Genomic DNA, 21,717 nt, shown 5'->3' with positions numbered 1-21,717 from the left:
TGACTGGGTGGAGGATTCTCTCTGTACCTTGAAGTCTTTAAACCATGATTTGAGGACTTCAGTAACTCAGTCATAGGTTAGGGGTCTATTACAGGAGTGGGTGGGTGAGGTTCTGCGGCCTGTGTTGTGCAGGAGGTCAGACTAGATGATCAAAACGGTCCCTTCTGACCTTAAAGTCTATGAGTCTTTCCCTCTGCTGTGAGTAACTGAATACAGTAGGATGCAAATCAGGACACACCTGTTCCTCTTGTGCTTCTAGGACATGGGGTTGTTAATTTTTCCAGCCTACGAACTATACAACCAATAGTCAGGAGAACATACAGCCAAGCAATTCATTGTCATTTGAATTAAGGCAACCCCAATGTAGGCTGGGATCCTGTTGTGCCTGGTGCTGCATGGATGCAGAGTGAGAGATAGTCCCTGCCGAAAGAGCTCACCGTGCAAATAGACAAGACAGACAAAGGATGGATTATTATGCCCACTTCAGAGATTCACAGATTTTAAGGCCAGAAGGGATATTAGCTCATCTAGACGGACCTCCTATATAACCCATACAAGTCAAGATGAGAGACCCAGAGAGATGAAGTGATCTGTCCAAGGTCACAGCGCGCATCTGTGGCAGAACTAGGAATTGAACCCACATCTGCTGAGGTCAACGTTTTACCCTTTCCCTCTCTCTCCCATTGGCATACTTAGAGCTTCCAATCCAGGAGTCTGTTATCTCTCAGTTCAGGAACACTGAACACATGAAGCACTGTTACAAAATGTTATTCTGTTGCTTGGGGCAAAGAGAACATTTATAATGTAGACTCGGAGATCAGTGGAGACACAAGTATGTACCATGCCGATTAAAGTCACACAAAAAGTATTTTCTCAAGAGCCGCTGCAGAGAAATGCTTTCCTCAAATCCCTGTGCTGCAGGGACCTTTCCCTAAACACGTCACTGGATGGGCAAAGCAGTTTGTTCGGGGAACAAATGTAACCATATGCCATCGGGGCCCAATACAAAGACCATTGAAGGCAAGGAAAAGACCCCCCAATGACTTTAGTGAGCTTCAGGTCAGGCCATTAAAAATAAAGAGTAAAAGTGAAAGGTTTATTTAATTATTTTTGAGGGAGAGGCCATGTAAGCTATTCCTCCTCTTGTGACAGCAGTCCCAGAATATCCTCCCAGCTCGTTAGAATGCCTCAGGCAATTTGTGCATCTCATCAGGTGTGGCTTTGTAGTTTGGAATTTGCATATGCAAATATGGTATAGTTTTTAATTTTAAAAATCATTGCTTAGGGCAGAAGTGGGTGCTACTTCTGGGCTCAAACTCATGCACAAGTTACAAGCTAATAAACTAAAAAAGAGAGACGCTGAAAAACAAGAGAGAAATAGTCCTTTTTATCCTAGAAATCCTTGCACTGGGGCCTAAAAGTCCCTTCAAAAAGGGCCAGTGATGCAATATTTTTGTAGCTCTGAGTTAATAATGTAATTATATCTATTGGGGAGCAGCTAGAAACCCCAAACAAGATCAGAGACACATTTTGCTGGGTGCTGCTCAGACAACCCTTGCTCCAAAGACGGCACAGTCTAAACAGACAAAGGCTGGGAGAATGGAATTAGTTGTATAAGCATAAACTGAGGAATCAAGTGACTTGGCCAAGATCCAACAGTAAGTCTGTGGCAGAGGCAGGAATTGAACCCAGGTCTTCCAAATCCCACCCAGCGCCTTCATCACAAGGCCACCCTTCTTCTCTAATAGTAAATATATTGCCCATCTCTGATTCGAAGCACCCAAGGGCAGGAAGTAAAATACATCCCCAATGCCCTGTAGGCATTCCAGGCAGCAGTATCAACTTGGGAGTCATGACTAGAGTCGTTGAAATATTTTAATCAAAACAGTTTTCCATTGTAAGATGCCGTTTCAACAAAACTGACTTTCCCCCCAAAATCCTATTCATTTTGACAACATTTTGTTGAGGAAAAAAATGTGAAAAAAGTTTTCAAACTGTCGAAAGGTCTCCATGCGTCAACATTTCTGGAATGGAAGGATTCAAGTTTTCATTTCAAAAGTTTACCTACATTTTAATATCATTTTTTAAAAATTGGTTAAAATCTAACCAAAATGTTATGATTGAGCCAAAACAGGGGATTGTTTTTTAATTTGGATTTTTTTTTTTTAAGACATCTCAAAAATTTTCATGAGACGGAGAATTTGTTTTCTGATCAGTTCTGGTTGCAACCCCCAGCCAAGTCATTCTGGAAGAGCAAACTCATCCACCATGGTGCACTCCCTCATGGCTGGGTATGGTGTGACATAAGCTCTTTCCTCTTTAGCACTCCACCCCTGTGCCAGGAGCTGCTCCGGTGCTGGTCGTGGTCTGCCCTTCAGCCAGGTCAAATTTTAGTTCCACCCCTGCTGGGGTAACAGCAAGCCCAGTAGCTGTACATCTGGTTGGCGGCCCTGACTCTTGGCCCCATGATTCTTGCTCGCTTATCCCCTTACATCAGAGGCTTCATGCCACCTTGCTAGTGGCTGATAGAGAGTGGGCCTGGGTTCCTCTACACCCTCTGGCCCTAACAATACTGGGGATCATGGAAGATTAGGGTTGGAAGGGACCTCAGGAGATCATCTAGTCCAATCTCCTGCTTCAAGCAGGACCAACCCCAACTATCGCCCTGGGTGGGATGATTTGTCAAGCCAGATCTTCAAAACCTCTAATGATGGAGATTCCACCACCTCCCTAGGAGACCCATTCCAGTGCTTCACCACCCTCCTAGTGAAAAACTTTTTCCTAATGTCCAATCTAGACCTCCCCCACTGCAATTTGAGACCGTTGCTCCTTGTTCTGTCATCTGCCACCCCTGAGAACAGCCTAGCTCCATCCTCCCTGGAACCCTCCTTCATATAGTTGAAGGCTGTTATCAAATCTCCCCATATTCTTCTCTTCTGCAGACTAAATAAACCCAGTTCCCTCAGCCTCTCCTCATAAGTCATTGGGCACAGAATTGCATTGGGCGTAAGAATACATTGGGCACAGTATCCACTAAGTGGTCAGAGACCCCGCTAGGCTGGGGTGAGGCAAACAACTGAGTCTAATCAAACCAGAAATGGACACATTATAAAGAAATTAATCTGTCCCCTTTCTCTCTTTCCCTTCACCAACAGTAGCCAGTTACCCTGGGCCCAGGCAGAGTAAATACATCCTCAGTAAAATAGACAAAAGAAAAAGCTTTGTCTGAACATTGTCTGCAGGGTTTGGATCCCAAGCATTTAACTCATTTTCCTTTAATTCCCAGGTTTATAAAAACCTTCTGCATCCAACAGATTATTTTTCATTGTGCATCATTAGTTTCAGTATTTACAGAAGAGGCACAATGACAATGAGCATCGTTGGTTAAACTTCCAAATCTTTTACAGGGAGAAAATGCTCTGTGTGCTCCTGGGATCATGCAATAATTGAAAGGGGACCGGCCTGGAAACAGAAATTAAATTGGACCGAAAGAGAGCACATAGGCATCGCCAAACTGGATCAACTCATCTAGCCCACTCTCCTCTCACCGCCAATGCTCAGGGACGGCTGCTTATGTGGAAAGTGCATGACGTCCTACGCTGGGCAGCTATCGGATAAAGCTTTTTCCCAATTCCCATTAGTGAGGGGTTGGCTAATGACCATAGTAGCAAAAATCTCCATCTCTCCTTCATTAAGTGCAGCACCAAGAAGTCAGCCGGAGACTCTACTATTTGTAACCTGGGAATTGGGTGGGTGCAAGCCCGCCCACTGCTAAAGGCTCCTCCCCCAGCTTAAGGGAAGGAGTCACTGAGCCCAGGATACAACTGATTATGGGGGACAACTAATGAAAAAAACCAGGAAGGGGCATGGGGGTCACAGGTTTAAACGAAGGGAACTAGAAAGGGACATTGAGTAGAGAACCCGGACAATGCCCACTGCCCCCGGAAGGTGTCAAGGGAACCAGCGGACGCTGCCCAGAGGAACTCTGCCCAGATGTGTGAGCGCCCCCCTGCCAACCTCCTCCCCCTGGTCTTGTAGAGGACCATTTTGGCCAGGGCCAGGAGGAGGTTGACGAGGAGGTCCCGCGACTTTGCTTCCTACCTGTAGCCAGAGACATTCTTACCCCATATCCCATACTGACAAAGGAAGCATCATTACCCCTGCTCCATGTTACAGATGGGGAACTGAAGCACAGGGAAGGTGACCAGACAGCAAGTGTGAAAAATCAGGACGGGGGGGTGGGAGGTAATAGGTGCCTATATAAGAAAAAGCCCCAAAAATCAGGACTGTCCCTATAAAATCGGGACATCTGGTCAACCTAAGCACAGGGAGATTACATGGCTTACCCAAGGTCACACATGGAGGTGCTGGGGATTTAACCCAGATCTCCTGAGATCCAGTGTAATTCTTTAAATGCACCATCATCCTGGTCTTCCTCTGTAGTCTCTGCCACCTGGACTAATCTCCTTTGCCAGTGGCCTATGCAAAACTCTTAAACTACTTCTCTTTGCTGGGTTCTAACTCCCTCAAGGCCTGTCTACACGGTGACCTGCACGGGTTTAACCAAAGGGGTGAATTTAAACCAAATGAGTTAAACAGCTGCAAACCTCCATGTGGACACTGTGATTTTGGTTCTGGCTTAGCGTAAACAATCAAATCAAATCAAATCAAATCTAGCTTTTACATAGCACTTTTCATCGGTAGCTAACGAAGCGTTTTACAAAGGTGGTCAGTGTAGGAGAGTAAAGAGTTAAAAGGTGGACAAATGGTCAGGCCTAAGTTACAGGGAACAGGGGCAAGGCAAGGGCAACCCTTGTTTTTGCTAACTGGTATGAATTCTAGTTACAGTCTGTTCTCTCTCTTCTTTTCCTCCCTTCCTGGCCATCTGTGCAGGGGATGAGTCTATCACTATTCCTGTGCAAAGCCTTTTGGTGGGATGAAAGCATTATCTTCCTTCTCCCACTGGCATGCCTTTACTTCAAAGAACGTTAGTGTAATATTTGTAGGTTTTAAGGTGATGTGCCTGACCTCTGTATGGCAATCCTGTAAACAACAAACAGGGGTGGGTATAATTGTATTAATAATGTAGTTGTTAATATTCTTTTTATAGGTGTCAATGTAACCAAATAAGGGTCTATGGGGAGTTGCTGGAAATGTATACATTTACATACTGTTATGGATAAAAGAATTGTAAAGTAACCCCCCTCGTTGCTCACTCGCGGCGTTGAGGTGGAACAAGCAGGCAATAAAGGGTTCCGTCTCCCCAATCCACCCCCAGGACAACCTGTTTGATTATTTCTAACAGTCAGTGTGATTATCCCCTTTTACATTTTGTGCCTCGGTTTCCCTGAAGTGGTGAAGTGACTTCCTCAAGGTCACCCAGCAGGCTAGTGTCGGAGCTGGGAACAGAAGTCGGGTCTCCTGAGCCCCGGTCCAGTGCTCTGTATCCACTGAACAACACAGCCTCCTAAGTCATTTAGAAACAGGGTGAAACTCAAGTAAAATAAACCATCTTTAAACTGACACCCCCAACCTTTCGAGGGGAAGTTCTCTGGCTGGTGTTACACAGGAGGTCAGATTAGACCATCCCAATTCTCCCCTGAGGCCTGAAATTCAATGGAAACTGAAATAAAAGCATCCAGATGAATCTTTGCACTAGCTTTCGTTGAGACAGAGTACGTATGTAGACAAGGCCTCGGAGTCCAGTCCTGCTCTGCACCTGAAGGTGCTAAAGGAAGTGTCTATTCCTGCCAGTGCCCCCCGGGGCATTCTGGTCAGCTCCTCACAATCTCTTTTCTGCCCCAGGGAAGGAAGAGAATTGCTGAGTTGCATGCTGCAGGTGAACCAGTTTCTACGGGGAAGGAGAAGGGAGCACAGGTAAGAGTGAAGTGTCTTAGGAGTTTCTAACCCACTCCCCTGCCAACAAGCTGCTTCCCCCTGTGCTGTAAATTGGCCCCTACCCAGCTCCACTCAATAAGCAACAGCTACTCTTGCCATAAATCAAGGGGCTGTCAGCTTGTTTAATGCAGCAGGAGCTGGGTTATGCTTAGTTGTCAGGTTCCCAGAATAGCATCAGTTTCCCAGGTATGGTCTGCAGGCTGCTTGCAGAGATTCTGGGTCATGGGGAAGACACTGCAGGCTAAGCCTTATGGGACACACCGGGATAGTTCCTCTGGGTTAGATTTACCCCTTTGGAGATTTCTTTGAAAATGTCAAAGCAAAACTCCACTCAAACTCTCCTAATATTTCACAGCCACAAGCTGCACCTGGCTTTAACACAAAGCCACACACTGGCCTCCTGGTTGGTGGAAAAAGCCTGAGGACTGTATTATCCACTAGCCTGCACCTTTTAAAGTCATTGACTCCAGAAAAATGCTGTTATTCTGATCTCAGAGCATTTTGCACTGCTGCATGTGTGCTGATGTAAATGACATGTGCAAAGCAACAGTGAATCAGACCCAGAGTGCTTGCACGTGTGGATGAGACCATGGTGTGGGGAGACAGGAGTTAGGTTTATTAGGAACTGGGGAACCTTTTGGGGAAGGAGTGGCTTATAAAGGAGGGATGCCCTATAGCACAGATGGGAGGCTGCATGACATGAATGGAGACGCTCATTCTTGCAAGAAGGGATTTGGTTCCTTCTTGAGGGTGTGACATTTCCCACTCCATTTCCTAAGAGAATGGATTGGGATCGCTCCCTTTCACCTGCCATTTGCACAGGGAGCTTTTATGTGTGTGTGGGGAGGGGGGAAACAGACGGACACAAGCATGGGCATGTGGATAACGCCCTAGGCTTCGAGTATCTTGGCTCCATTCCCCGCTCTGCCACAGCTGCGCTGCATAAAAGGGAAGTGACACAGGCCAAGACTGTCCAAAGTGACTAATGATTTTGGTTGCCCAATGTGAGACGCCTTACAGGGGACCTGATTTTCAGAGGGTGGGCGCAGAGTGCTAAAAGACACCTTAACAGGACCCCAGAATCATGTCACTGGATGATCTTGCCCTGGATGAGCTTCCCCTTAGTCTCTGAGACCTCTGTTCCCAATCTGTAAAATGGGCTAACAACGCTTCCTTTGTCTGCCTTGACTATTTAGATTGCAAGCTTCGGGGGGACACAAAATAATAATTTGATACAGGTCCCCAAATTCCTGAATCCAAAGCTTCTGGGGTCACCAGAGAGTGATTTGTGGATACTATTTAATACCAGCTAAACAGCTACGTTCCCCCTTCAATGTTCAATACTTGCCGAGAAAGAACGCACATCACCACAAACCCTTGACGCGGTGAGGTTTTCTGAGCCCGCTCTTAGCATCTTGCGCAGCCTCTTACACCATGTGCACCTCAGCACACCCACCTCGTGGGACAGACGCAGGGAGCATTATACACAGCACGGGGAAGGTGCTGTTTACTGCCAGGCGGCCCAGTGTTTTCTCAGTGCACAAGCAAACTGGCCAGACGCGTGGATATATTTGTTTCCCAAAGGTTGCCAGGCGTGAAAGATTACTCAGACACACCTGGAGCACAGCTGACCTTTGGCATATTTTGCTCGCTCAGCGTTTTTACTCCCAGGCTCAGCACACGCCATCCAGACAAGAAAGGATGAGGCACCTTAGCCGGTGTCTTTTAACCGCTGCCGGTACCGCCACTGAGCCAGAAAAGCAGGCAGAGAAATTTAGCAGCGTGGGGCAATAGAGCCTATGGGACCTTCAGTTCCTCTCCATTACGAACGTGTTTGCTCTCACCAGCCCGACAAGCCAACTGGGGCCAAACAGACAGAGGGTGTGTTTTATATTTAATTAAAAATTCGATACTGGGTAAACAGCAGCAGAGCAGGAGCAGGGAGCAAATGGTACTGGGGAGGAGGGAATACAAGCTGCAGGATATATCTGCTTCTCTTCTGATAGTTGAAGTATGGCCTGCAACTTCGATTACATGAGCAGAGCTAATGAGTCTTAATTGTTCCACAAGCCTCTTATTGGCTGATGTAGACGGTGCTTATTAATGTCCACTTGGAGGACCCTTAAATCCGTCTTCGCAAACTGCATCTGGTACAGCCCGTGTGAGCAAGAGACGCGCTGAGGCCCTGGGTGGCAGCACAGGTCTAGGGCTGTTGTCACCAAAGGGAATTTTGTCCTTGGGTTCCACAGATGGGATTCATCTCTGTGCACAGCAGCCAGCTCAAGGGCTCAGCCCGCTCCACAAGGCTCGTCCCTAACGGCGACGATTGCACAAGATGCCTGGGCAATGGTGAAACGAGCCCCACAACAACGCCTCAGAACACAGATTACGTCTGATCTGACCCAACCCAGGTGCAGGTGTTTGGCACTCCACCTAGGGAGGCTGTGGAATCTCCATCGCTGGAGGTTTTTTAGAGCAGGTTAGACAAACTCCTGTCAGGGCTGGTCTAGATAAAACTCGGTCCTGACATGAGTGCAGGTGACTGGACAAGATGATCTCACGAGGTCCCTTCCAGTCCTGCCATTCTGTCTGGACCTCAGTACCGTAGTATCTGAGCATCTTTACCACTTTTATCCTGACAGCACCCCTGTGATGTGAGGCAATGCCGTTAGCCACACTTTACAGATCGGGAATTGCAGCAGAGAGAGAAGGGCAGCTGACTCCCATTGATTTCTTAAAACTGGGCCCAAATCTCGAGGATCGGGGCCTATGGGACATGCCCAAGGTCATGCAAGAAGTCTGTGGCAGAGCAGAGACTTGTGCCCAGATCATTGCATGCTGTGACCCGTTTGTGCCTAGGGTAGGCCCCCTGAAAATGCCAAGGTCAGGGCAGGCTGTAAAAGGAGAGCAGATTCTCCCAGCACTGGAGGGTGATACTGAAGTCAGACTTCCCAACCAGCCACAAACAATGCTTCTGATTCCCCATACTGGTTATCAAGAAGCTAAAACAAAATATACAGCAGCTCCGTTACTGCATTTCAGTCTCTGGCAGGTTCCCAATCAGCCACCGGTAAAGAGATAAGTTATTTAAAACTTTATGCTCTTTACCAAAAAGGTTCTCCTGACCCCAAAGGGTCAGCCACAGTACCAGATCATTATAAGTTTGGATCTTACCCAAAATACTCCACTGCCAGCCAGTCCTTTAGTAACTAAAGCTAAAGGTTTATTATAAAAGGAAAGAAACAAACTATAAGAGAAATGTTAAATTATTAAAGCAATCAGACACATACAATTGATTTGAAAGTTCACATACATCAGGTTTCCAGTAGAACTGTGGAGTTTTCAGCTTGTTTACAGTCCCTCTGGTGCACATCCAGTACCTAGATGGGTCTCAGTCCTTTGTTTCACAGCTTCAGTTGCAGATGAGTTGATACAGACGTAGGTGAAGGCTGAAGACCAGGGCTGCCAACTTGATTGAAGACTAAAGACAAAATGGATGTGGTGCAGCTGCCTTTTATGTCCCTTGGCTTTTGCCATGGTGCTTGTGGAAATTTACAGAAATAAGATGGAGTCCAGGGTCACATCCAGGAGTAAGTCCTGGTGACTCATATGGTTTAGCCTCTGGGTTCCTTCCTGGGGCTTATTGTACCTATAAGTTTTCTTAATGGGCCATTAAGCAGGCTAGTGCTGCAGCCATTCTGTCTGGGGTGTCGCCCAGAAACACAGCACAAGTTGCAATACAGATACATCAAACATATCCATAACTTCCAATACAGTTATGACACATGCACATAAACAATATCATACTCAGCAAATTACAACCTTTCTAACGGTACCTGACATGGCCTGTCTCATATGAATTATTGTAATTTTGACATATGGATGTGAAATCACATTATAAATGATCCCCCTAATCCAGCCAGCGTCACACCCGCGAGAACGGAAAAGGCAGGTGAAGCTAACAGAAGGATTTGTAGGACCGAAAGTCCAGGAGAACAGAAATGTGACCCTCCCAGGCACAGGCGTGCACACGGGGTGTGCCCAGGTACACCCTAATGCCGGGGTATCATACATACCCCTTTTTGTCCATCTCGCAAACCTTCGTTATGTTTCCTGCAGCACCATCTCGCTCAGTTTAAAGATGCCGCCAAAAGCGTGGAGGTCGCGCCGTTTCTCGGCGGATGGAGCCGCGTGTTCTGCCGCCAAAATACCCGGTCTCACGCCATTTCTCGGCGGAGACTAGGATGCTGCGAGAATTCCGCCGGTGGGTAATTCAAATGTTGCCCTCCGGTGGAGTTCAGTTTGACACCCCCGCCAAAGCTTACCTGGGTGCACAACCTAACGAAAATTCCCTGAGTGCACACCCTAATTAAATGTGCTGCGCACGCCTATGCTCCCAGGCAATGGCGCACGAGTAGATACCCCTCTGTGGGCGTTAGAATACACACCAGTGACCCTCGCGATGGCATCATTGAAATACACTTTTTTCGTGGAGATGGCAGAATCCCTTTCAAATCACCCACCTCCCACGGCAGCAGCTGTGTTAAGAAATCCAAGTCAGTAAATACGACAGCTCAGGCCGCAGGCTGCTGGGGCTCTGTCACTTCTGGCAGATTTTTCTCTCTCTCTCTCTTTTTTTTTTTTTAATTAATGACACACAGCGTCTGTCAGTTCCCCCTGGTACTGAGCAGGAAATGCTTCCAACCGCACCACGGAGAGAAGGGGAGATCTGTTCCAAAGGGGCCTGCGTCCTCCAGCCCCAACTCTAATCCCAAGAGCTGGGAGCCACATTAGTAAGCGGCAGACAGTACTTCCCGCACTAGCATTAGAGAGATGCACGCCCAGGCTGTGGGTGGCAGCAGCAGCAGCACTAGCCCTGGGTTTGTGCTTCAGGGAATAGCTAAGGCTGCCCACCTCTGGGGCTGCTCCATTTCGGCCGCCAGCAGCACAACCGGAAAGCCGGATTTAGGGAGGAGGTGCATTTCAGTGCTATCGAACAGGGGTGGAATTCACCCCTCTGCAGAGGGCCAGCACGAAGCTGATGCGGGACTTGTGCAGGTCTCAGGCCAGTGCTTGTGGGAGAGCGTGAGGCCAGGTGTATCTTGCCAAGGCTATGGGTTATGCAGGGATAAATGTGACTAACGGTGCTCAGCTGCTTCTCATAGGAAGCTACAGCTCTCAGGACCCAGCTATCAGCATTCCCCCCCCTCAATTCCAACCACGCTTAAGCAAAACAATGTGACTTATAGGCTGGTCAGAGTGAGCACAGCCTGATGCAGAGGGGGAAAGAGAAGATAAAGGGAATGCAATTCCAGCAAATGAGAAGGCACGAATAATCTGAAGATCTGATCCCAGGCTCCTGTGGACCAGCAGGACCCTGAATGCTGCAGCTCTTTCCCCCCCCCCCCGCTGTTTCCAGGGGGAAACACCAGTCACTGCATGTGTTTAACGGGCACATGGTGGAGTCACTTCCTAGCCTGGCGAGAGGTTTGCAAATGGAAAACAGAAGTGAAATAGGAAGCCACGCACGCTCACAAGTGATGTCGGCAGGCATGACTGCATTGAGAACAGCAGAGCCGTACCATGTGAACCAGACCTGAATTCAGCTGTTTGTTTCCTCACAGCAATCAGTGGCATAGTATTAGACCAAGCCAGTTCCTGAATTCTGCTAAGAGCTAGATCCTAGCAGAACTCTGTGTGTGGTGGTGGCTGTGCGGGGTCTTATTAAATGGCCTTAAACCAGGCGTTCTGAAACTGGGGATCGGGACCCCTCAATGGGTTGCAAGGTTATTATGGGGGAGGTGGGGTCATGAGCGATCAGTCCCTGCACATGCTGTGGCTGCAGCTGTCAGCCTGGTGCCTGGCTGACAGCCAGAGCCCTTCAGAGCTGGGTGGTTGGAGAGCAGCGGCTGCTGGCTGGGTGCTCTGAAGGCAGCAATGCCCCCAGCAGCAATGCAGAAGTAAGGGTGGAGTGGTATGCGGGTGGAAGGGGGGGTTGTCATTTTTTGGGGGGGCAGAAGGGTCCACACAGCTTGAAATATTTTCAAAGTGGGTCCCAGGAAAAAAGTTTGAGAACCCCTGCCTTACACATACTTAAGGCAGACTCTTACCCTAGTCTGGGCCTGAATTTTTCAGCAAATTTGCATGCAAAGAGACACATAATCCCTCTCTGGCCAGCAGAACCACGGGACCTTGAGTCTGGCAGCTGGCTCTTCCTGCACAGCTGGGTGCAGCCGAGTCAGGCATTTCTCTGCGTCTCTTTAATAATAAAGAATGTTTATTTCTTCCCAGAATGTCACTTGCAAAACTGATAGGAATCAGGTGCCGGAATGAGACAGAAAAGGTCAGACAATATTATAAAGGGATAAAGAAGCTGCCAGGGCAGAAAGGTTCACTCTGGCTTTTATTGTGGTTTTGGCTCCTCTCCCGACAACCCTCCACATTGCTTTGCATCTCCGTCCGGCTGGTTCTGCCTTTATGGCATTCCAGCTGCAATGCCCATGCTACCAGCATTTCTCACTCTCTGGAGGTGGCGATTCACCACATGCCACTAGTGTCTAATGGTTCCTGGGCTTGGTAGAAAGAGCTCTGGCATTATCTTCACAGGATGCTGTCCTTAACGCAGACTCATGGGGTGAAATCCTGGCCCCGTGGCTGTCAAAGGAAGATTTGCAATCGACTTCAATGCGCCCAGGATTTCGCCTCACAGTCAATGGGCTACCCAAAGAGGAGATCGCTTTTTTAACACTAGGTAAATTAGCGAGGGGGAAAGATGCCAGCTAGACAGCCCTGGAGACTGGTGTTCTCCCTGGACCACAGAAATGGTCACTAGGACCACCCGGGAATCCTGAGACTACATTGAACTTCTGCAAACACGTCTCCTCCTGTAACCCTGTCCTGCCCCCACCCCATCTGTCTGCTGCTTATTCCCTCATTGGGGATTCTCAGAATTACAGGTTGTGAGCTCCCTATGGCAAAGGCTGTTTGTAACAGTTCCTAGAACAATGGAGCCCTTATCCTTGACCCAGGTTATTAGGTGCTACCACAATTACTATTATTTTTATTACGGTACCAGGTGGGAGCCTCCAGTCATAGACCAGGAGACCATGATGGGAAGTGATGTTCAGCCACTGAACAAAAAGAAGGTCCCCTGCCCCAAGAGGTTTACAAACTAAGGGTTTGTCTACACATGAAATTACTTTGGAATAAAGGTAGAGTGTGGATTTAAAGTGGATTAGCTATTCATGTGGATGCTTTTATTCCAAAATAAAAGTGCCTTATTCTGAATTAGTTTAATCCACTTCCAAAATGGATTAAACTAATTTGGAATAAGGCACTCTTATTCTGGAATAAGAGCATCCACACATAGAATTAACTCAGGAGTAGCTATTCCAGATGAACTCCCCATGTAGACAAGCCCTCTGTATCAGCCAGCAGCAGCAAGATCATTGCCGGCAGGGAGAGATCTGGTGCTTCCATCTCCCACTGCCAATCCCGTGAGCCACCTGGTCCCATTCAAATGAAACATGTCCCTGTCCGCCGGCTCCATGCAAGACCTGTTCAGCGACAAAGCATCCTGTAGGTTAAAACGGCAGTGGACTGAGCTTCAGCTAACAAAGAATAATAAAGTTATTACTTGCATGCACCCTTGTGAAAGGAACATAAATAGAGCAGAAATGACACAGCTCACTCAGGGAATGGAAAATTCGCCGGGCAGTGCTTCCATTTAAGTTTCCAATTTAGAGTTTAATTCCCTCCCCATGCACAGGGGCAGCAAATTAGCTGCAGCGGTGGGGGATTTGCTTACAGCAACAAACTGCAGTGTGATTTTCCTTTAAATATCTTATTAAAAGGGATAATTGACTCCGACATTTTTCTATCGCAAGCCTGCCTGCACGCCCCCCTTCCCATATCCAGTTCTGAGAGGAAGTGGGAAATTCTTTGCTTCTGCACGCACGCACGCACAGCTGGATTCTCCATGACTCATTGTTTTACATCTTACATTAGTGCAAAATGAGTATTAATGCTACTCAAGATTTACTCTCTCTTTGCAGAGAGAGATGTGATGATGCAAGGTGCCGAGCAATGCAGAATTAGGCCTACACAATAATTGGACTCAAAAATACCTCTCTTCAGAGGTTTTGGCTTTATTCCTGCCAGTAAGGGCATCTACACTGCCATCGGGAGTGCAAGTGCAGCTCACAGAGGTTTTACTCTAGCTAGCATGGTTAAAAATAGCAGCCCAGACAGTGGTTTGGACCCCAGCATAGGATGTACAAGCCCATTGGGGATCACGGATACGTCTCATGGGGTTAACCTGCACAGTGGCCTGTGCTGTCGTGTTTTGCCACTGTTATTTTTAGTGCACTAGCTACCGTAAAGTTAGCCCAGGTATGCTGCAATGACATCGCCAGCAGCGGCGTGGGCACCCCATGAGAATCATCTCACAACAGCCAAGACGGTCTGCTCCAAATGCGGAGTCTGCGTCTCGCCCCCAGTAGAAGAGGCAGAAATGTATTCACTGCAAATTATATCGGATCAGTTTAGTTGTTTTCTTCTTCTGCTCGCAAAACGTCTCTGAGCGGACTGCAGAACTCTTAGATTTATCCCTAGCTAGTTGGAATGCTCTGCGAGTTCCTTCGAAGAAATCATTTCTGGTTCGCAAATCATCCCGATGGCAACGTCACAGTTCGTAACTTTTTTAAACTCACCCACTCAGGGATCAGAAAGGACTCACCTGATCTGGGGAGGACCGCCTTCTGTGTCTAGCCCAACCTCCCATAGTGGGGCCTCTCCTTGGAAACCATCAGTCAATGAAGAAATGGCCCATAACTGAACGGCATTATTGATTGACTGAATGGTTTTATTGATTTGCAGAGGACCTGTCACTAGAGCATGAAAGCCGAGGATGCTTACACAAATAGTGACGGCTCCTGGACTCCCAGTAACAAATGGCTACACAGTGGCTCCAGGAACAGCATGCCGTTCCGGCAGGAAGCCTGCACGGGGCTAATTTGGGACTTGTCACAGCACAGGCTGGGTTAGAACTAGGGGCTGGTGGAAATATGCAAAGCCCATTTCCCAGGGCGCTTCATGCCTCATCTTTCCTTCTGACGTTTCCCCCGCCCACCATGTCCTAGCTACACTTGGAATCAGAGCTTCCCGCAGCCCTCTTTTCTGGCAGCTAAAAGAAGGCCTTCTGCTGTCAAGACAGAGCCAGTTCTTGCTCTGTGCAGCTGCCTGTTTCCTGCTGACATGTTTGTCCTTGCTTGCCTTCACGGTTCCTGCCTGCCAGAGCCTCTTCCATGTTAAAGGCCTTTTCCTTACACACTCCAGCCTGCAGCAAAAAGTGACCATCTCCTCTCGGATTATCTATATGATAGTAACTTCGACAGGACTCAATCAAGTTCAAGGCTCCAATGACCTGGCTGCTGCATGGACCCATAAGATATAGTATCAGACAGTCCCTGCTGCAAAGTCAGCGTAGATAAGACGGAAAAAGAGGCATTGGGGGGGAAGGAATTGCCTCAATGTCTCCCAGACAGTCAGTGACCGAGCTGAGACCAGAACCCAGGCATCCGACACATGACCCTGCCGGATCACATGGATACGCCTCTTCCCAAACACTTAGCCAACGGACCAGCCCTCAGGAAGGGCAAAGTCACAGGTCAGGAATGTAGGAGAAATGGGTTCAATTCCCAGCACAGCCCCAGACTCCATGCGTGGCCTTGGGAGAGTCTTGATTTCTCTGAGCCTCAGTTTCCCAGCATGGTGTCCAGGCCAGTAGCATCCATTGGGCCAAGGCTGAAGGCAGGAATCGAGAAGTATTACTAAGCCACTTCCTGTAGCCTGGACCAATCCAGAGGCTGCAGGACTCTGACTGTGGTCCCTTTGGGCGGTATTTCCTGCACTGCCTGGCCCTCCAGTCGTTGCCAGGTGCTACTTTGTAATGTGGAGGTATTGGTCACTCAGGGCCCCTCAATGTTGTGTTCCAGGTCTGCAGATCCTTACACCCATCTGTAGACAAGCACAATGACCCTTCTGTCTTGTCTGTGTAGATTGCAAGCTCTTTTGCACTGGGAGCATCTCTCTCCGTGTGCCTGGGCAGAGCCTGGCATCATGGGGCCCCGATCTCAGATGGGGCCTGGAGCAGCTACTCTAAAATAATTAACAACCCATTTTTACAAATGGGGACTGTGAGGCAGAGGGACTGAAGCTTTGCTTTCTGGAGATGCTGAGGACCCCCGACCTCAGCTGAAGCCACTGACATCCCATGGGCGTTTAGTAGCTCTGATGCATCAGATCTCCCTGTGGATTTTCCTAATGCCAGAGAGAAACTGGGTCAGAACTCAAGAGCTCCTGGCTCCCAGTCCTACTTGCAGACACTTAGGCTGTGGCAAGACCTCAGGATTGCCCAGATTCGGAATAGACCAGATGATTTTAACCTGTATGTTTAAAATGTCCATTCTGATAACCAGTGGCAGTGGGCCTTGAAGTCAGCCTTTGGCAGGAGGAGTTGAGGCAGATTCACCTCTGTGGCCGCTCAGAGGAAAGGGTCCACACAGCGCCTCGTCCTGTACCAAAGAAGGAGCGTTGCACTGAGTGCTGCAGGCTGCTGCCTCATCCCTCCATGCTGAGGGCAGAGAGGCAGAAATTATTTGTATTACAGTAGTGCCTGAATTTGCTAACAGTAAGCACCATGCATGCAGGAAAGCAAATTCCCTGTGCTTCACAGCTACTTCAGCACAGCAATAGGCACTGTGCTGAGAGCTGTCCAGCATCCTAAGTGGCTCCAGGGCTAAGAAGGAACTGGATACAGACTGCAAGTAAATGCTGGCGGGAGTGCAATAAACTTTTTTGCCACCTGATTGTTTCCCCTGCCTGTCAAAGACTCCCATGAAGACGTCTTTAATTGGATCCTCACGCTCATGGGGCAGTCAGGATGACCTGCAAGGGTTACTGCTCTGCTGTTTTGCTATCACTCAGCAAACAAGAGCTCACCACAGGTGAGACACTCCCAGCTCCCAATTCTCTGCCCTTTTAGAAAATGACTTGCAATGCTAGGAGTGCCAGCTGGGTTGGCAGCCTGCTGGCTGAGTATCTCGGCTTTGGGAGGGTTTACGGCTGCCGAGGGACCCTACCCAATCTGGCTGACGCGGCTGAGATTTTCAGAAGTGATCCTGAGTGCTCCAACTTAAGATCCCTCGACAGGGGGCTGGTTTTCAGAGGACGGGTGCTCAGCACTGCCTGCAAACCAGGCCCTTTCAAAGGGATCTCAAGCTGGACCTTCGAAAACCGATTCACCCCCAAAGTCACTTGTTGCCTTTGAAAATATGGCATATAAATATATTAATAAATAATAATAATAATATCACCTCCATCACCCCAAGGCCAGGCACACAGTGCTGGATGTTCTGTACAAACAGAGCCAAAATACGGTCCCTGCCGCAAGGAATTTGCATTCTCCGTACAAAACAAGCGACACCAGCTGGATGGATACAGACAGGGAAGTGTAAGGAAACAATGAGACAATCCTGGGCAGTTTGAGAGGCAGTGGTCTTGGCCCACCAGCAGCCTAACCACTGTCAAGTCTTCTGGAGAACATAGGTGGATTGACCCTTTTAGAATGGAGCTACACCCACCCAAACACAGCCCAGGAGAGATGCTGGAAGCCCCAGCACCCACATTGGAAACTTCTATGAAATGCTGCGCAGGGCTACATGAGTGTCCTTCTGCCCCCTGAATGGCCAAAGGTGTCGTCTCTTCAGTGGGTGCTGTCAATGCCGAGTCTGTCTCTTCAGTTTGATCTACACACAGCTCTTCAGTTGAAAAAGGAGATTCGCTGAAGCCAAATAACTATACCACACCACTCCCTGGTGATGTCACAGACCTTAATGTGCTCTGGATTTTCTGGTCCAGTGCTGGGTCCCTGAACCATCAAATGGTGACAGCCCCTCAGCCAACAGAAAGGCCCCGGAGGAGCAATTTCAGCGATGCTCACAGACAGAAGCCAACGTCACGGCTCCTGCTAGGAGCCAAGACAGCCAGTTTGCTCTTCTGCAGTCCCCTCCCCCCCACACACACACGTCACTCCACTGCCTCAATGAGGAGCTGCAATCCAGTGCTCCAGCACGCCTGTAGCTGTACAGAATTGCATCTAACAGGGCAACTGCTGAACGGCGTCATACAAGATTGGGTGCCCTAAGAAGGAAATTCACCCTTGTACAGAGAGCTGGCACAAGGCTGCTACAGATCACTTGAGTTCTGCTTCAGCCCTTTGGGTTTTGGTTTTTTTTAATTTCCATTAGACGTCATAGGAACCCCTCTAAATCGCCTCCCTTTCTCTGCTCTCCTGCTCCCCAAGCTGTTAATCCTGATCCATGCCAACTTCACAGGTACTTCATTTCGAAATCCCGTGGGCTATCTACTCAAGGTTCTACCTTGCATCGGATGCTCCCATTGAGTTTGCCGGCTAAAAGCCGGCTGGTTACGTCTAATTTAAAGTAAAGTTTCCTTCCATCCTTCTACCTCCCACGTGTTCCTTCTCTTCATCTTCAGAATCAGCCAGGATTGGTGATTTCTCAGCTACCAGGTCCTTTAGAACAGGAGTACATTTGTTTGCTGCATTCCTAAATATTTCTTGCAGTGTAATTATAGCGTGTGCATTTCCCTGCCCTCTATCAGTTCCTTCTCATTCTCCAGCTTCTAATGCTAGCTCTGTCTTCAGAGCCTCCTCAATAAATACTGAGATTTATTTATTTATCAAACATTTCTCCCAGTCCTCTTTCATCATCCTTCAAGGATATCACAGCTCTTGGCCAAACCGAAACTGACAACAGACATGGCATCATGAACACAGGCTCTGTATTTGAGATTTGTGCAGAATTTAAAGAAAATCTGTACATAAAGCTGTGCAGGAGAACACACTGCAGCCCTGCTCTATGGCACGGTATTATGCCTACATTAGCACTATAACCCTATTTCGCAGGGTGTGCAGCTGGACCGCAGCAACCATTTATCAGGTGGAATGGTAATACAGAGAGGCAGAATGCAATTAGCAGAGTTGGAATCAGGCCAGGGTGTTGGGACTAACTCTGGCTCCTGAGAAAAACCTGCAGGGGGATATTTAGCATCCACCATTTTTCAGGATTTTTAAATCTCATCTAACGGAGGAGTTAGGGATTAGGGGGTTTGCCCGCAAGTTGGAAAACCTGAGTTTAATTCCCTGCACTGCCAGAGATTTCCTGTGTAATCTTGGACAAGTCATTCAGCCCCTATGTGACTCAGTGTTTCATCTGTACAATGGGGATAAGAGCCCTGCCTTGCCTCACAGGGGGCTGGTGAGAATAAATACATTAAAACAGTGAGGTGCTCAGATTCTACCATGACAGGGGCTAGATAAGAACTTGAGATGGCCAGACAGCACTGTGGCAGGGCAGTAATGACTGAGTCCTGGAAGAGTGCCATCTTCTGAATCACTAATTACGCTTGGTACAAGCACTCAGTTCCTGACTTCTGAATTCTGAGCCAGCTTAGCTCTTGAGATCTGATGGGATCCCTACCCGAGGAGGAGCAGCGCCGCGGATGCTTGTTCTTGGCACTTCGTGATAAAAGCGATGCAGAGACCGTGACACTGGCCCCAGACACTAGGCACAGGTCTGATGGGACAGAAATTTTCTCAGGAACTCTCATGACTGTTGAGGCCTATAGGGCCCGGCTCCATAACGCAGGGCAAAATGGAGAGCAAGGTCCTAATATGCAGGACACACACACACAGTGCCTGCCCTGAAAAAACAACAATCTCAGCAGACAAAGAGTAGGAACCGAGGTACAAAGAGGGGAAGGACCAGCCCAAGGGGAGTAGCAGAGCCAGGAACAGAGTTTTGTCTCCTGAGCTGCGGGCTGAGCCACTGCCCACGAGGCCATGCTGCCACCTGTTTTTCAAGAACTAAAGGAGAGGCTCAGCTCTTTTAAAAAAAAGTTTGTGCAGTGGGCCCATTTCATCATCCCTGTCACCTCCAAGGCCAGCAGGAGACTGCCTATGAAATCTCCCCAAGCTGGTGTCAGCTCTCCTGGGAATACAAGGGAACACAAACAATATTCTTCTGGACTCTGAAAAAGCTTCTGCTCAGATTCCATCCTTGAAGCCTCAGATTCTTTGCCAACCCTGAAAACCCCTCGGAACTTCGCTGGCTGGAATATGGACAAGGGGAGGCGGAATGTAATTTGGTGTTCAGATGCCACTTTAAATGTAGATGAAACTGCAATTATGATTCATGCTTATCTTTCACACTGGCCTTTGAATCTGTAATAACCTGCCAGCTTACAAAATGAAATCCTGGAATTTTTTTTTTTTTGATACAGACTAACATTTCATTATTTTACTAAAGGGGTTTTAATTTCTTATAATAATTGCTCCACCAAATCAGCCAAGTTTTTTTTTCTTTGATAACTTGAGTCAATGGAAAATTGCTTTCATCTAATTTAATTACAGCTCCAGAATAATGCATTAAATATGTACTCTCTTTGTGTTTACTCTCACATTCAAGGGCTGGAATTAATTAGTTCTTAACTTTGAAAAAATATATGCAGCTTGCCTGTAAACACCACACACTTCAGCAATCGCCTGGTAGCGACTTGACCAGCTCCACTTCTCTCCCCCTGCCTTCTTCATTGCAAGGGAGCAAGATAGGATCTTCAAATTATTCTGCCTCAAAAGTTGTTAAATAAACATGGGTATTACATTAGCACAGAGTGATAGCGAGTCCCCTCGAACAACGGACAAAGCACTGTCCGTAGAGCAGAAGGTAATCTGTGGATTCTGGGACACTCCTGGGCAATGCTCTCTCTCTCTCTCTTGGAGGAGAATCTCAGAGTATTAAAAAATAAAATTAAAAAAAAATCCTCCAAACCCTCCAGCACACAACAAAACCTTTCTTAAAGCTCCAAGTGGAAGTTAAGGATGATACTCTACACAAGAAACTTTTGGAATGGTGAGGAAAGGTGGGCTTTGGGTTCAAATCCTGCCACTGCCACAGACTCTCCCCTCGCCCCAACCACCAAACAAGAGATGGCAGGCAAGCCATTGATTTCTCTGTGCTTCTCTTTGGCCATCTATAAAGGGGGATAATAATCCTTCCTTCCTCCTAGCTTCTGTCTGTCTTGACTATTTAAATAATAAGCTTTTCTGGGCAGGGACTTCTCTTGCTAAGCATCAAATAATAGAAACATAGGGCTGGAAAGGACCTCAAGAGGTCACCTAGTCCAGCCCCCCCACGCTGAGGCAGGACAAAAGTACCATTCCCGAAAGCATTTTCCTAACCTGTTCTTAAAAACCTCCCAATACACACAGCGCCTGGCATGATGGGGCCTCTAATAAATGGAACTTGCATTCTGGCTTATGATGCTTTACTGCATTCAGGAAGAATTTAAATGTCTGGCCCCTCGGCCACTGATGAAAATGATCCATAGATTCAGAGATTCCAAGGCCTTAAGGGACATTTGTGATCACCTAGTCTGACCTTCTGAATAATGCAGGCCACAGAACTTCGCCAAAATCATTCCTAGAGCAGATCTTTTAGAAAAACATCCAACCTTGATTTAAAAATTGTCAGTGATGGAGAATCCACCGCGACCTTTGGGAAATTGGTCCAATGATGCATCTAATGCGACACATAGTAAACAAACAAACAAACAAACAAACCAAACCCTTGAGAAATGTCTGCTGTGAAATAAGTTACTGCGCAAAACGCTACCGACAAAATTCTCTCTAAGATTTTACTTTTTCAGAAATATTTCCTGGCCATTAACCCAAGCTCT

Source organism: Emydura macquarii, unplaced genomic scaffold (assembly GCF_026122565.2).
Source record: "Emydura macquarii macquarii isolate MOO-44397 ecotype Brisbane River unplaced genomic scaffold, CSIRO-AGI_Emac_v2 contig_1790, whole genome shotgun sequence".
NCBI lineage: Eukaryota > Metazoa > Chordata > Testudines > Chelidae > Emydura > Emydura macquarii.
The sequence above is the reverse complement of the archived record's forward strand: the minus strand, read 5'-3'. Positions refer to the sequence as shown.